Genomic DNA, 14,237 nt, shown 5'->3' with positions numbered 1-14,237 from the left:
TTTACATATACAGTTAATAGACTATTGATGGAAGAAGAATTTGTAGGGACTGAACATTGAGACAATGTGGAGCCTCCCGGAGGAAGACGGCGTCCATGACTATGGATGAGCCGCCGGAGCGAACGCAGTGGACAGTGGGTCTTTGAGGAAACAGATCAGGAAAGGGAATCCCGTCTTAATGCTAACAAAAAGCGAACAGCGGACAGTCGGTCACAGGAAACAGATCAGGAAAGGGAATCCCGTCTTAATGCTGACAGATAGGAAACAGTAGAAAGGCCTTCTCTAGAAAATGATCAAGCGCATGATATTCGTTTGAATGCTAATAGACAGAGAAATGCGGAATCCAGAATTCTAAGAAGGAATACACAGTGGCATCCACTTGCAAGAGCAGCATTTAACTATGACAATGAGATAGAATATGAAAAGTATCACTCTGTTGTCATTGGCAACATGGATAAGAAATGTGAACACTGCGGTTCAAAGAAGGATCAAGGAGAATCTGCTGGACTGTGCTGCTCTCATGGGAAAGTACGACTGCATGAAGACTCTCATGCTGGGAACAACACCAGAGTCAAAACACTTCTTGGAAAAAATACTGAAGTACAATTCATGCTTCCAAATGACATCCTTTGGAGCTACCAGAGTAGTTCGTGAGCACGGATACATGCCCACATTCAAAGTCCAGGGTCAAGTCTATCACAAAGCAGGATCCCTCTTACCACTGGACCAATTACAAAGTCAGGATCAAAAGCAGACACGACCCCCAGGAGAACATGAAAGAAAATTCAATGCTCCTGTAGTTGATGAAGTAGCCATCCTGGTTGTCGGTCAAGAGTTTGAAGCAGAGACATCATACTCAAAACGAGAGTTGAGTCGCTCACAAGAAAGAACATGATGCCACACATGTACTGGGAAGCTTCTACAATACTGACAGGAAAAGCTAAAGGAGAGGACGTTTTTTATACCAGGATACCTCTCATCACCTTGACCTGCCATTTGGAGTTCAAGCGACTTCAGTTCACAGTTAAAAGTGAGTTTTGCCATGACCATCTACAAAAGCCAGGGACAGTCCCTATCGATGGTTGGCGTAAACCTGTTTTCTTGCTTCTCTCATGGACAGTTCTATGTTGAATGCTCCAGAGTGGGAACTGGCAAAAATCTGTACATACTTGCTGCTAATGGCAAAACCAAAAATGTGGTCTACCTTGATGCACTACAGTGATACAATGTGGAGCCTCTCGGAAGGTGGCGTCCTTTCGTGGCCTAGAGAGAGAGATAGATAGATAGATATGTGTGTAATATTCAGAAATTTCAGTGTGATATTTAAAGACGTTAGATCGAAAATAACCGATCTGTCGAAACAGGAACAGCTTAAGTAGGCCAAGCTGAAACCACCCACACCTCATGGCGAGTCAAATAAGCTCAAGGAACGCCCTCAAGCGCGGTGGAAGCATTTTGAACTAGGCCTACATGAACTTAATGTGCTGTATCGAATTATGTTACGTGTTATGTTACGTGTGTCCCAAAGAAACTATTAGTTACGCGAAAAGATGACGTCACTAAGCCAGGCAAACGCCTTAGGGAGACGCTGGGCTGGAGTCAGTAGCGCGCCGGCGCTTGGGCCAAGGAAAACGACCACTTGGTTTCGTCCCTTCTCGCTCACGTCATCAGTGTTGCAAGTAAGTTTTATTCGATCTCAGACAGTGGGTTGATAAGGCGGAGAAGAATTTAACAATAGCTAACAGAGTGTTTTCTTGCAGGGTTTTTGAGAACCCACGCGGTCTGACGGTCTATCGGCTTAGCGGTCGATCAAAGGGTGTTTAGCGGTTGTATAGCCGGCCACGAACGAGGTGAACGGGTGTCCCTGACGACTGACTTCGTGGGATCAGCGTCCGCACTTGGCCGGTGGTCGTTCTTGGTCATCAAATCTCCCCACCTTGGTTCATACAACACCACATCTCTTCAGTCAGTCAGTGAAACCTCTTACTAACGGGAAAATAGAACCCCTCCCTCAGCTGGGCAGGGTTCACCTGCTGACAGTCACTCTCTTCCTGTACGTGGAGTACTGAGAGTAAAACTGAGTGTAGCCTGAGTGAATGAAAGGTCACACACTGAGATCAGGAGTTTAGTGGGTACAAAGAGAGATTTACCTCCCCAGTATTGGGTGTATGTGATCGAATTAACCAAGTCCAGGTGTGTAATCAACGCTCCTCATGGTCGATTGCACACGTGGGACGTAGGGGTTCTTCTTCAAGGTATGGGTGTGCTCTGAGTATATGTGTAAAGCATATTGCGGGTGATGGTGGTAAAGTGTGATTAGAATAGCCCAGTCCAGGTGCAAGATCAACGTTCCTGATGGTTGATTGCACACGTGGGACGTAAGAGTTCCCCTCCAAAAGTTGTGAAAGGCTGTTAGTACCTTAAAAGTACGGGTGCATTCGGAACCTATGTGTGAAGCATGTTACGGGTATTGGTGGAGAAAAACACTCATGACTCCTGAAATCTAGAAAGAGTAATGAAAGAAACAGCCAGCCTGAAGTGGTCATGAGTGATTTTCTTGGTTTCTTGTAAATGCCTGCCCCTTGGCAGGTTAATAGTTACAACCTTCGGGTTCTAGGTAGTTAGGACAGTTAGGATTATAGTATTTTGTGGGTCATCCCAGACAGGCTATGAGTGATCCATGTTCTTGTGTAGTATGACTAAAATCGGGATTTCTATTTCTCAGTGATTGTTATTATTTTGTCGGATGCCCTTAAGACATGTTCATCGGTGTAAGTAATATGTTTTTAATGTTTTGTATGGCACTAAGTGATGTGGGATGTACGAAGGAATTGTTTCAGATGAGTTCCTCGTTCTGGTGTAGGTATTACTGCTTCATTAGTAGTCTTCTCCAGATGCATTTAATATTTTTTAATAATTTTTGATACCATGTATAACTTTTGTTCCCCATTGTAGTGTTTTTAAGTCACTCAAAGAAGTACTCTAGTGTTGGTGTACCATTATTGATTGTGTTTGTAGTGTTGGAAGGAATACAAGTGTCATCTTTTACAAGGTGTTCATTAACCCTAATCACAGGTGCTGGCTTTCCACGTCACGGAGAATAAATTTATTTAATTGCGCTTGTGCTGGTTCTGGATTTTCTCTGAGGGGCGCTTCCACTGCATTACCATCCACTATAACTCAATAAACCTCAACAACTAAGAGTGAGATTATACATATACATATACATATATATATATATATATATATATATATATATATATATATGCAAGTAAATCACTGTAGGTGCGCGTGATAAAAATCATAGTTCCGCCATGTGTAATTTACACTTCAGGGTGAGTACACCAAGACGAAAGCGCTTGGGAACTCTGTGTTTTTCTTTCCTCAGGTTATATATATATATATATATATATATATATATATATATATATATATATATATATATATATATATATATATATATATATATATATATATATGGAACTTTACACGTCTCTTACGCTGTGTTAGAGATGATAAAATAGAACTCAGTCCCAGTCTCTCCCAAGTAGTGACTACAGCCCGGACACATTCTGAGCCAGATAGTGCTGTTGATTCCCTTATCACAGTTCATGATATGTAATTAGCCTTCAAACACAGTGTTCAGTAAAATACTATGCAAAACAGTACGGTGTTGATAAGTGCACAATTATCGTATTTTTCCTTGTATATCAACTTCTTTTGTGGAAATCAGACAAAGTCTAAAAAGAAGGTTAAATGCCAAATTAAACTATCTGGTTTGGCGAGAAGAGTTACTGACCATATTGAGTGATCCAAATTTGTTCCTTTATAAACTTAACATCTTATGATCTGCATCAAATGAGAACTTGTTCTTGGCTTCCTGGTAGATGTTTTCTATCACTCAACGGTGTGTTAATCCGCTTACTAATGCTAAAGGTACAATCAACCTGGAAAGAATAGTCGTCAGATGTTGCTAAATGAAGATATTTCCATAGGTAAAGGTTGTATATTATTAGTGTTTCATATAAGAAATTTGTTTCAAGCAAACATCTCCAAAGATTTGAAACAGCCTTGATAAACTGAAAAAGAAATAAGAATATCCATATACCAAGGCTGATAGTTCAATACGTTATTGTATTTTGATAAAAGTGACTACAATGATAAGATGAATACACTAGGTGATGAAAGCACGTATGAGCTACGAAAGATCCCTGGAAAATATTAATAAGTTTTCTAATTCAAAATGAAGATGTTATTAAAAAGAACCCCGATCTCATCAAACAGCCAAATCAATCCCATTTGTCGTATATGTATGATTTCGATCAAACACAATAGCTTAACAATCCATTACATCATCCTATCGAGTTAGAACATAAGAATAAGAATGGAGGAAACTGCAGCGGGCCTTATTGGCCCATATCAGTCCGGTTTACACCCAACCCCTATTGCTCATATAAGCATCCAACCTATGTTGAAGCTATTCAGCGATTCGAGTTAATGATGATATTTGCAACTTGTTCCATCTATCACTACCTGTTTCCAAACCAGTGTTACCTATTTCACCCCAAATTCAAATTTGTCTAATTTAAACCATTGTTGACGAGTTCGCTCCTGCTGGATATAGTTTGATACCTTTGTAATGTCCCCTTTGTTTAGCCCCTTCCTCCACTTATAACACCTCTATCAGGTCGCCCTCGCTCTACGTCTCTCAAGGAGTGCAAATTAAGATGCTTTAACCTGTCTCTATACTCAAGGTTCCACGCCCGGGATTAGTCTTGTCATTCTCCTCTGAATTCTTTCCATGATTATATATCCATTCTGTAATACGGTACCAGAACTGAATCATGAATCCAGGTGTTCTCACAGCAGGATACAGTTTTAGGATGACCTGTTAGTCTTGTAACTAACACTTTGTGCATGAACCCAAGTATTTCATTAGCCTTTATACGAAAGCAAAACACATTGTTTACTTGGCTAAGGTTTCTACTATCATTACTCCCAAATCTCTCGAGTTTGATTTCTCGATGGCATCGTGTTCATCTGTATCTGGTTTCTGTTTACATCTCCTATACTGAGTATTTTACATTTGTCCACGTTGAATTTTCATCTGCCATTTTTCATTCCCAAAATTTGTTTAGATCTTCCTGTAGTTTCGTCAAGTCCTCATCAGATTTGATAACACGTCCTATTTTGGTGTCATCAGCAAATTTACTTATGTTGCTGTCTATGCCGATATCTATGTCGTTTATGTATATGATAATAATAATGGTCCAAGTACTGAGCCTTGGGAACTCCACTTGTGACGTTGTCCAAGGGACTTAGTGCCGTTAATGCTCACCGCTGTTTCCATGTCCTGTAACCACGCCCTATCCATTTAAGGATGTCACCTTTGATGCCATGAGCTTCTACCTTTCTAATTAGTCTTCGTGGGGGACTTCTGTCGGAACTTTTGCTAAAGTCAGAGATATACCACATCATAATTGGCCCCTCATCCACCGATTCGGAAAACAGATGAAAAGAATGTTAATAGATTAGTTAGGGCAAGAACGTCCGCTTAGAAGCCATGCTGGGAATCATTGATCAATCGGTGCCTCCAGGTGATTTCGAATAGAGTTTGAAATGATTGCTCCCAGTAATTTGCCTACTATTGATGTTAGACTGATTAAGTGGAAGTAGGAGGATATGATCTATCCCCCTCTTGAAAATCGGTATTACATTCGCTATCCTCCAGGATTCTGTACTACACCTGTTTTTAAGGACATATAAACAACTTTGCTAAGGGCATACTAAGCTCTTCCTTTCATTCCTTTAATACTCTGGCAAATATCTCATCGGGACCAGGTGACTTATTAGGGCTTTAGTTTGTCTATTTGCTTACTAACATCGTTACTAGTCACTACTATCTCACTTAATTTGTTTTCTCACTATCTCTGAATAGAGTCGGTGCCCCGTATCATGTTTAAATTTCGGTGGTGAAAACTGTTGAAAAATATTTATTCAAATTATTGCTCATTTTCAGTCGTTATCAGTGAGCTCGCCGAGTCTGACCGTATTGGTCCAATCTTTCTCGTGTTTTAGTTTGATACATTTGTAGAATCGTTTGGGTTTGTCTTCGCCTCTTGCTATCCTTACCTCATTATTCCTCTTTGCTTCCTTATCTCGGTTTAACCCTACCGCCAATACCCTATAATAGTCCCGGAGGTGAATTTCGCCACGATTTATCCTTCACCTATAGCTTCCAGTGGCTGGTAAAGATGCTATCCCCTTACAGGCCAAATATCTAATTCACATATACACAATAGCAGTGATTTAATTGATAAACTCAAGAAACACAATGAACCCTTAGAATTAATAAGTTTTGATGAAAATTCACTGTTCACTAGAGTACCTGTGAAAGACCTACTTTCATTTCTTAAAGATAAATTACAACTGTTAGATTTAACTATTGAACATGATACTTTCCTCAAATTGATAGAGTTATGCATAACTGACAATGTGTTTAGAGCAAATGAAGTTCTACAAATATTTGGCATGAGCATGGGTAATTGTCTTTCTGCTCCTCTAGCCTGTATTTATATGGAATTTTTGAGTCTAGATTACTACCCAATATAGTGGACTATATTCCTTCATGGTATAGATATGTAGATGATGTTCTTTGTCTTTGGCCTAGAAACAGTGACCCATTGGAATTTTTAGACAAGCTTGATGATATTGTCCCAAGTATCACATTCAAAATTGAAAGAGAAATAAATGGATCCTTCCATTCCTTGATATGCTTATCAAGAGAATGGCCAAAACTACAAATTTAAGGTATATAGAAAGCCCACACAGGTAGACAGTTTCATACACTTTTTATCGAATCACCTGGAGTCTACCAAATGTCAGTTTTTTCTGCTATGTTCTTAAGATGTCTGCGTATTTGTGACTCTGAATTTATTGACGATGAATTGAAACATTCGTTCCATTGCACAGAAACTCAGGTACTCTCTGTGTTTGTTGATCGCTGTTTTAAAGGGCTAAAAATCCTTTCATTCCTCCTAGCTACTAAATATTAATGTTGTTTTCAAGTATGACTCAACCATTACCAATATGTTAATAAGAAATAGCCCAAGTTTGAATATAAATGGAAGTGTTTATTGTATTCCATGTAGCAAATGTAATTGTAATTATGTAGGACAGACAGGAAAAACACTGCAGCTCAGAATCAAACAAATAAGTAGTATCAGAACAGCATCTGAGCAGTGCCTTGTTCGTTCATGAATAATAATCATCCCATTGCTTGGGGAAAAAGCTTAGAAGTATTTAATCATCATGTGTCAGAGAAAGACTTTGGTTGAAGCTATTTGATTAAGGAATTAAAATCAATAAACCTTAGTGATGGTCAGTTCAAACTGATAATATGTTACATAAATTTATTTGTCAGTGGCCCAAGGTTAAAAAAGTTTTTGAAACCTTTGATCTAGATGTATGATAGTTATTTAGTGGGCCCTTATTTTTGACCTGACCTGGCTAGTCACGTCACCCCCTTCTTAAGCTCTACGTGTGTGTTGGTGTGGGGATTAGTGGATGACATCATTAGACCTGACCTCATGTTTTAAAGTCACCCTGTATATTTGCTTCTCTGTCCATGTAATCCAGTTGCCTCTGAAGATGTCTTGAATAAAGGTAAGCTAAGGTGCCTGTTGTTTTCCTTTCCCGTGTGATATATATATATATATATATATATATATATATATATATTAAACTGAGGACCCAGGTGTGAGTAAAACTACATTTGTCTTCACCCTGAAGATGTGAATTACACTGAAGACTTAATTTCTGATTTTTTCCTGTTATCGCATACAATAAATATATATATATATATATATATATATATATATATATATATATATATATATATATATATATATATATATATATATATATATATATATATATATATATATATATATATATATATATATATATATATATATATATATATATATGGAAGCCATCACCGGTACCTACACTGAGGAGTGTGCCAGTCCTGACGGGAGCAGGAACCCCTTGAGGTGATATATGCTGCTCCTCTATTCCTGTGCCACATTTCCTCACGCCAAACATATTCCCCACATTGATTATGGGGAAATATTTTTGGTTCCATATTCGATTCTGGGTTAAAATGTTCTCCTCTTAGATATACAGTAAACACTGAGGAAAGAGTCCATTCATCTGATAAAGATTATAAAACTCCTGAATATATTACTGGTGGATCCTGTCATTAATGTGGTAGGGGAGGTATGAAACCTGATAACGCTTACCTGTGTATAACACCCCTCACATACTGTACCCACCCAGCCCCTCCTCACATACTGTACTACACCCAGCCCTTCCTCACATACTGTACTACACCCAGCCTCCCCTCATACATACTGTACTCACATCCAGCCCCCTCCCACATACTGTACTACACCCAGCCCTCCCTCACATACTGTACTACACCCAGCCCCTCACATACACTGTACTACACCCAGTCCCCCTCCCCATATACTCTGTACTACACCCAGCCCCTTCTCACACACTGTACCACACCCAGCCCTCCCTCACATACTGTACTCACACCCAGTCCCTCCCCACATACTGTCACTACATCCAGTCCACTCCCTCACATCCTGTACTACACCCAGTCCACCCCCATATCACTGTACTACACCCAGTCTCCCTCACATACTGTACTACACCCAGCCCCTTCCCTCACATACTGTACCACACCCAGCCCCTTCCTCACATACTGTACTACACCCAGTCCCTCCCCTCATACTGTACCACACCCAGTCCACCCCACACACACACTGTACTCACACCCAGCCCCCTTCCTCACATACTGCACACCCAGTCCCTCCCTCATATACTGTAACCACACCCAGTCCTCCCTCACATACCTGTACTACACCAGTCCTCCTCACATACTGTACCACACCCAGTCCACCTCACATACTGTACTACACCCAGCCCTCACATACACTGTACTACACCCAGTCCCTCACATACTGTACTACACCCAGTCCACCCTCACATACTGTACTACATCCAGTCCCCACTCACATACTGTACTACACCCAGCCCTCCTCCCTCACATACTGTACCACACCCAGTCCCTCTCACATACTGTAACACACCCAGTCCCTCCCTCACATATACTGTACCACACCCAGTCCCTTCCTCACATATACCTGTACCACACCCAGTCCCTTCTCCCTCACACACTGTACTCACACCCAGTCCCTCCCTCACATACCTCACACTACACCCAGTCCCCTCCTCACATACTGTACTCACACCCAGCCCCCCTTCCTCACATACTGTACTACACATCCAGTCCACCCACACATACTGTACTACACCCAGTCCCTCCCTCACATACTCCTCTCACCACACCCAGTCCACCCTCACATACTGTACTACACCCAGTCCCTCCCTCACATACTGTACTACACCCACCCCTTCCTCACATACTGTACTACACCAGCCACTCCCTCACATACTGTACTACACCCAGCCCTTCCTCACACATACTGTACTACACCAGTCCTCCTCCCCACATACTGTACCACACCCAGCCCCTCTCTCACATACTGTACTCACACCCAGCCCCTTCCTCACATACCACACCCAGTCCCTTCCTCACATACTGCACTACACCCAGCCTCCCTCACATACTGTACTACACCCAGCCTTTCCTCACATATACCTCCTCTCCACGTCTCATACCCAGCCTTCCTCACATAGTACCACACCCAGCCCCCTTCTCACATGCTGTACTACACCCAGCCCCTTCCCTCACATACTGCACTACTACCAGCCCTTCCTCATGTACTCACACACCAGTCCCTTCCTCAACACTGTACTTCACACCCAGTCCTCTTGCTTGTACTCACTACACCCAGTCCTCCCCCTCACATACTGTCACTACTACACCCAGCCTTCCTCACATACTCTGTACACTACACCCAGTCCCTCCTCACATACTGTACTACATCCAGTCCCTCCCCACATTCTGCACACCACCCAGCCCTCCCTCACATACTGCACTCACACCCAGCCCCTTCCCCACATACTGTACTACACCCAGCCCCTTCCTCACATACTGTACTACACCCAGTCCCCTCCACACACTGTGCCTACACCCAGCCCCTTCCCCCTCACACACTGTACCACACCCAGCCCCTTCCTCACATACTGGCATCACACCCAGCCCCTCCTCACATCACTGCACCACACCCAGCCCTTCCTCACATACTGTACCACACCCAGTCCCTTCCCTCACATACTGTACCACACCCAGCCCTCACATACTGTACTACACCCAGCCTTCCCTCACATACTGTACTCACCCAGCCCTCTTCCTCACATACTGTACTACACCCAGTCCCTTCCTCACATACAGCTCACACCCAGCCCTTCCTCAACATACTGTACCACACCCAGCCCCTTCCTCACATACTGTACTACACCCAGTCTCACATACTGTACCACACCAGGCCCTTTACATACACACCCAGCTCTCACATACTGTACTCACACCCAGCCCCTTCCTCACACTGTACTCACACCCAGCCCCTCCCTCACATACTGTACTCACACCCAGCCCTTCCCTCACATATGTACTACACCCAGCCCCTTCCTCACATACTGTACCACACCCAGCCCTTCCCCTCACACTGTACTCACACCCAGTCCCTTCCCTCACATACTGTACCACACCCAGCCCTTCCTCATGTACCACATCCAGTCCCTCCCCTCACTGTACTACACCCAGTCCCTCCCACACTGTACTACACCCAGCCCTTCCTCACATACTGTACTACACCCAGTCCACCCCCACATCCAGTCCACCACACACCCAGCCCTCCCTCACCTCACTACACCTAGCCTCCTCACATACTGTACTACACCCCCAGCCCCTCCCTCATACTGTACTACACCCAGTCCTCCCTCACATACTGTACTACATCCAGTCCACCCCACACATACTGTACTACACCCAGCCCCCTTCTCACACACTGCACACACCCAACCTCCTCCCCACATACTGTACTACATCCAGTCCACCCCACACATACTGTACTACACCCAGCCCCCTTCCCTCATTACACTGTACTACACCCAGTCCTCCCCACATACTGTACTCACACCCAGTCCTCACATACTGTACCACATCCAGTCCCTCCCTCACATACTGTCCATGCACCCAGCCCCTTCCTCACATACTGTACTACACCCAGTCTCACCTCACATACTGTACTCACACCCAGTCCACCCCACACATACTGTACTACATCCAGCCCCACCCTCACATACACTGTACTACACCCAGCCCTCCCCATACTGCACCACACCCAGCCCTCCCCACACACTGTACCACACCCAGCCTCTCCCACATACTGTACTCACACCCAGCCCCTCCCCACACATACTGTACCACATCCAGTCCACCCCACACACACTGTACTCACATCCAGTCCACCCCACACACACTGTACTACATCCAGTCCATCCCACACATACTGTACTACACCCAGTCCCCTCCCCATACTGTACTACACCCAGTCCTCCCTCACATACTGTACTACACCCAGTCCTTCCCACATACTGTACTACACCCAGTCTCCTCACACACTGTACTCACATCCAGTCCACCCCACACATACTGCACCACACCCAGCCCCCCTCATACTCTGCACACATCCAGTCCACCCTCATACTGTACTACATCCAGTCCACCCTACATTGCACTCACATCCAGTCCACCCCATAACTACACCCAGTCCACCCCACACATACTGTACTACATCCAGTCCACTCCCTCACACTGTACTCACACCCAGTCCACTCCCCACACACACACTGTACCACATCCAGTCCACCCCACACATACTGTATCACATCCAGTCTCACCCCACACATACTGTACCACACCCAGTCCCTCCCTATATACTGTACTACACCCAGTCCCCTTCCTCACATACTGTACTACATCCATCCACCCCACATACTGTACCACACCCAGCCCCTTCCTCACATACCAGCATCCGTACTCACACACCAGCCCCCCTCACATACACTGTACCACATCCAGTCCACCCCACACACATACCCACACCACACTCCAGTCCACCCCACACACTGTACTACACCCAGTCCCTCCTCACATACTGTACTACACCCAGTCCCTCCCTCACATACTGTACTACATCCACGTCCACCCCACACATACTGTACTACATCCAGTCCACTCCCACACATACTGTACTACACCCAGTCCTCCCTCACATACTGTACTACACCCAGCCCCCTATATACTGTACTACATCCAGTCTAATTCTCACATACTGTACTACATCCAGTCCACCCCACACATACTGTACTCACATCCAGTCCACCCCACACACACTGTACCATCCAGTCCACCCCACACTACTGTACACATCCAGTCCACCCCACACTGTACTCACATCCAGTCCACCTGTACCACATCCAGTCACCCCACATACCACATCCAGTCCACCCCACACACACTGTACTACACCCAGTCCTCCCTCATACTGTACATCACATCCAGTCCTCCCCACACACTGTACTCACATCCAGTCCACCCCACACATACTGTACTACACCCAGTCCTCCACACACACCACACCCAGCCCCCCCCTCACACTGTACTACACCCAGTCCCTCCCCACATACTCTGTACTCACATCCAGTCCCACATCCAGTCCACTCCCACCCAGCCCCTTTGTACCACACCCAGTCCTTCCCTACATACTGTACTACACCCTCATACAACCCAGTCCACCCACACACTCACACCCAGCCCCTTCTCACACACCCAGTCCCTCCCCAGTCCTTCCAGTACTCACACCCAGTCCATCCCCCCACATAGCACACCCAGTCCCTCCCTCACATACTGTACCATCCAGTCCACCCTCACATACTGTACTACATCCAGTCCACTCCCCACACATACTGTACTACATCCAGTCCACCTTCACACATACTGTACTACACCCAGTCTACCTCACATACTGTACTACATCCAGTCCACCCCCTCACATACTGTACTACACCCAGCCCCTCCTCACATACTGTACTACACCCAGTCCTTCCTCACATACTGTACTACATCCAGCCCTCCCTCACATACTGTACACACCCAGCTCCCTTCCTACATAACTGTACTACACCCAGTCCCCCCCTCACATACTGTACTACACCCAGTCCTCCCTCACATATTGTACCATCCAGTCCACCCCACACACACACTGCACTACACCCAGCCCCTTCCCCACATACTGTACTCACACCCAGTCCACCCCACATACTGTACTACATCCAGCCCCTTCCTCACATACTGTACTCACACCCAGCCCCTCCCCACACATACTGTACTACACCCAGTCCACCCCACACACATCGTACTACATCCAGTCCACCCCACACATACTGTACCACACTCCAGTCCCTTTCCTCACATACTGTACTACACCCAGCTCCCTTCTCACATACTCACTTCACACCCAGTCCCTCTCACATCACCACACCCAGTCCCTTCCCTCACTGTACTACACCCAGTCCTTCCTCTCATATACTGCACTCACACCCAGTCCCTCACATACTGTACTACACTCCAGCTCCCTTCCCTTCCTCACACTGTACTACATCCAGCTTCACACCCAGCCCCTTCTCACATACACCAGCTCCTTTCCATACTGTACTACACCCAGTCCTCATACTGTACTACACCCAGTCCACCTCACACTGCACACTCCAGCTCCTTCTCACACTGTACTACACCCAGCCCCTTTCCTCACATACTTCACACCCAGCCCTTCTCATCTCACACCCAGTCCTCCACACACTGTACTACACCCAGCCCTTCCTCACATATATAGTACTACACCTAGTCCTTTCCCTCATATTGTACCACATCCAGTCCACCTCACATACTGTACTACACCCAGCCCCTACATACTGTACTACACCCAGTCCCTCCCCATACATCGTACTACATCCAGTCCACTCCCCACACATACTGTACTACACCCAGCCCCTTCTCATACTGTACTACACCCAGCCCTTCCCTCACACACAGTACCACACCCAGCCCCTCCCTCACATACTGTACCACATCCAGTCCACCTCACATACTGTACTACATCCAGTCCACCCTCACACACTGTACTACACCCAGCCCT

The sequence above is a fragment of the Homarus americanus genome, unplaced genomic scaffold (genome assembly GCF_018991925.1).
Source record: "Homarus americanus isolate GMGI-L3 unplaced genomic scaffold, GMGI_Hamer_2.0 scaffold34921, whole genome shotgun sequence".
NCBI classification, from domain to species: domain Eukaryota; kingdom Metazoa; phylum Arthropoda; class Malacostraca; order Decapoda; family Nephropidae; genus Homarus; species Homarus americanus.
The sequence above is the reverse complement of the archived record's forward strand: the minus strand, read 5'-3'. Positions refer to the sequence as shown.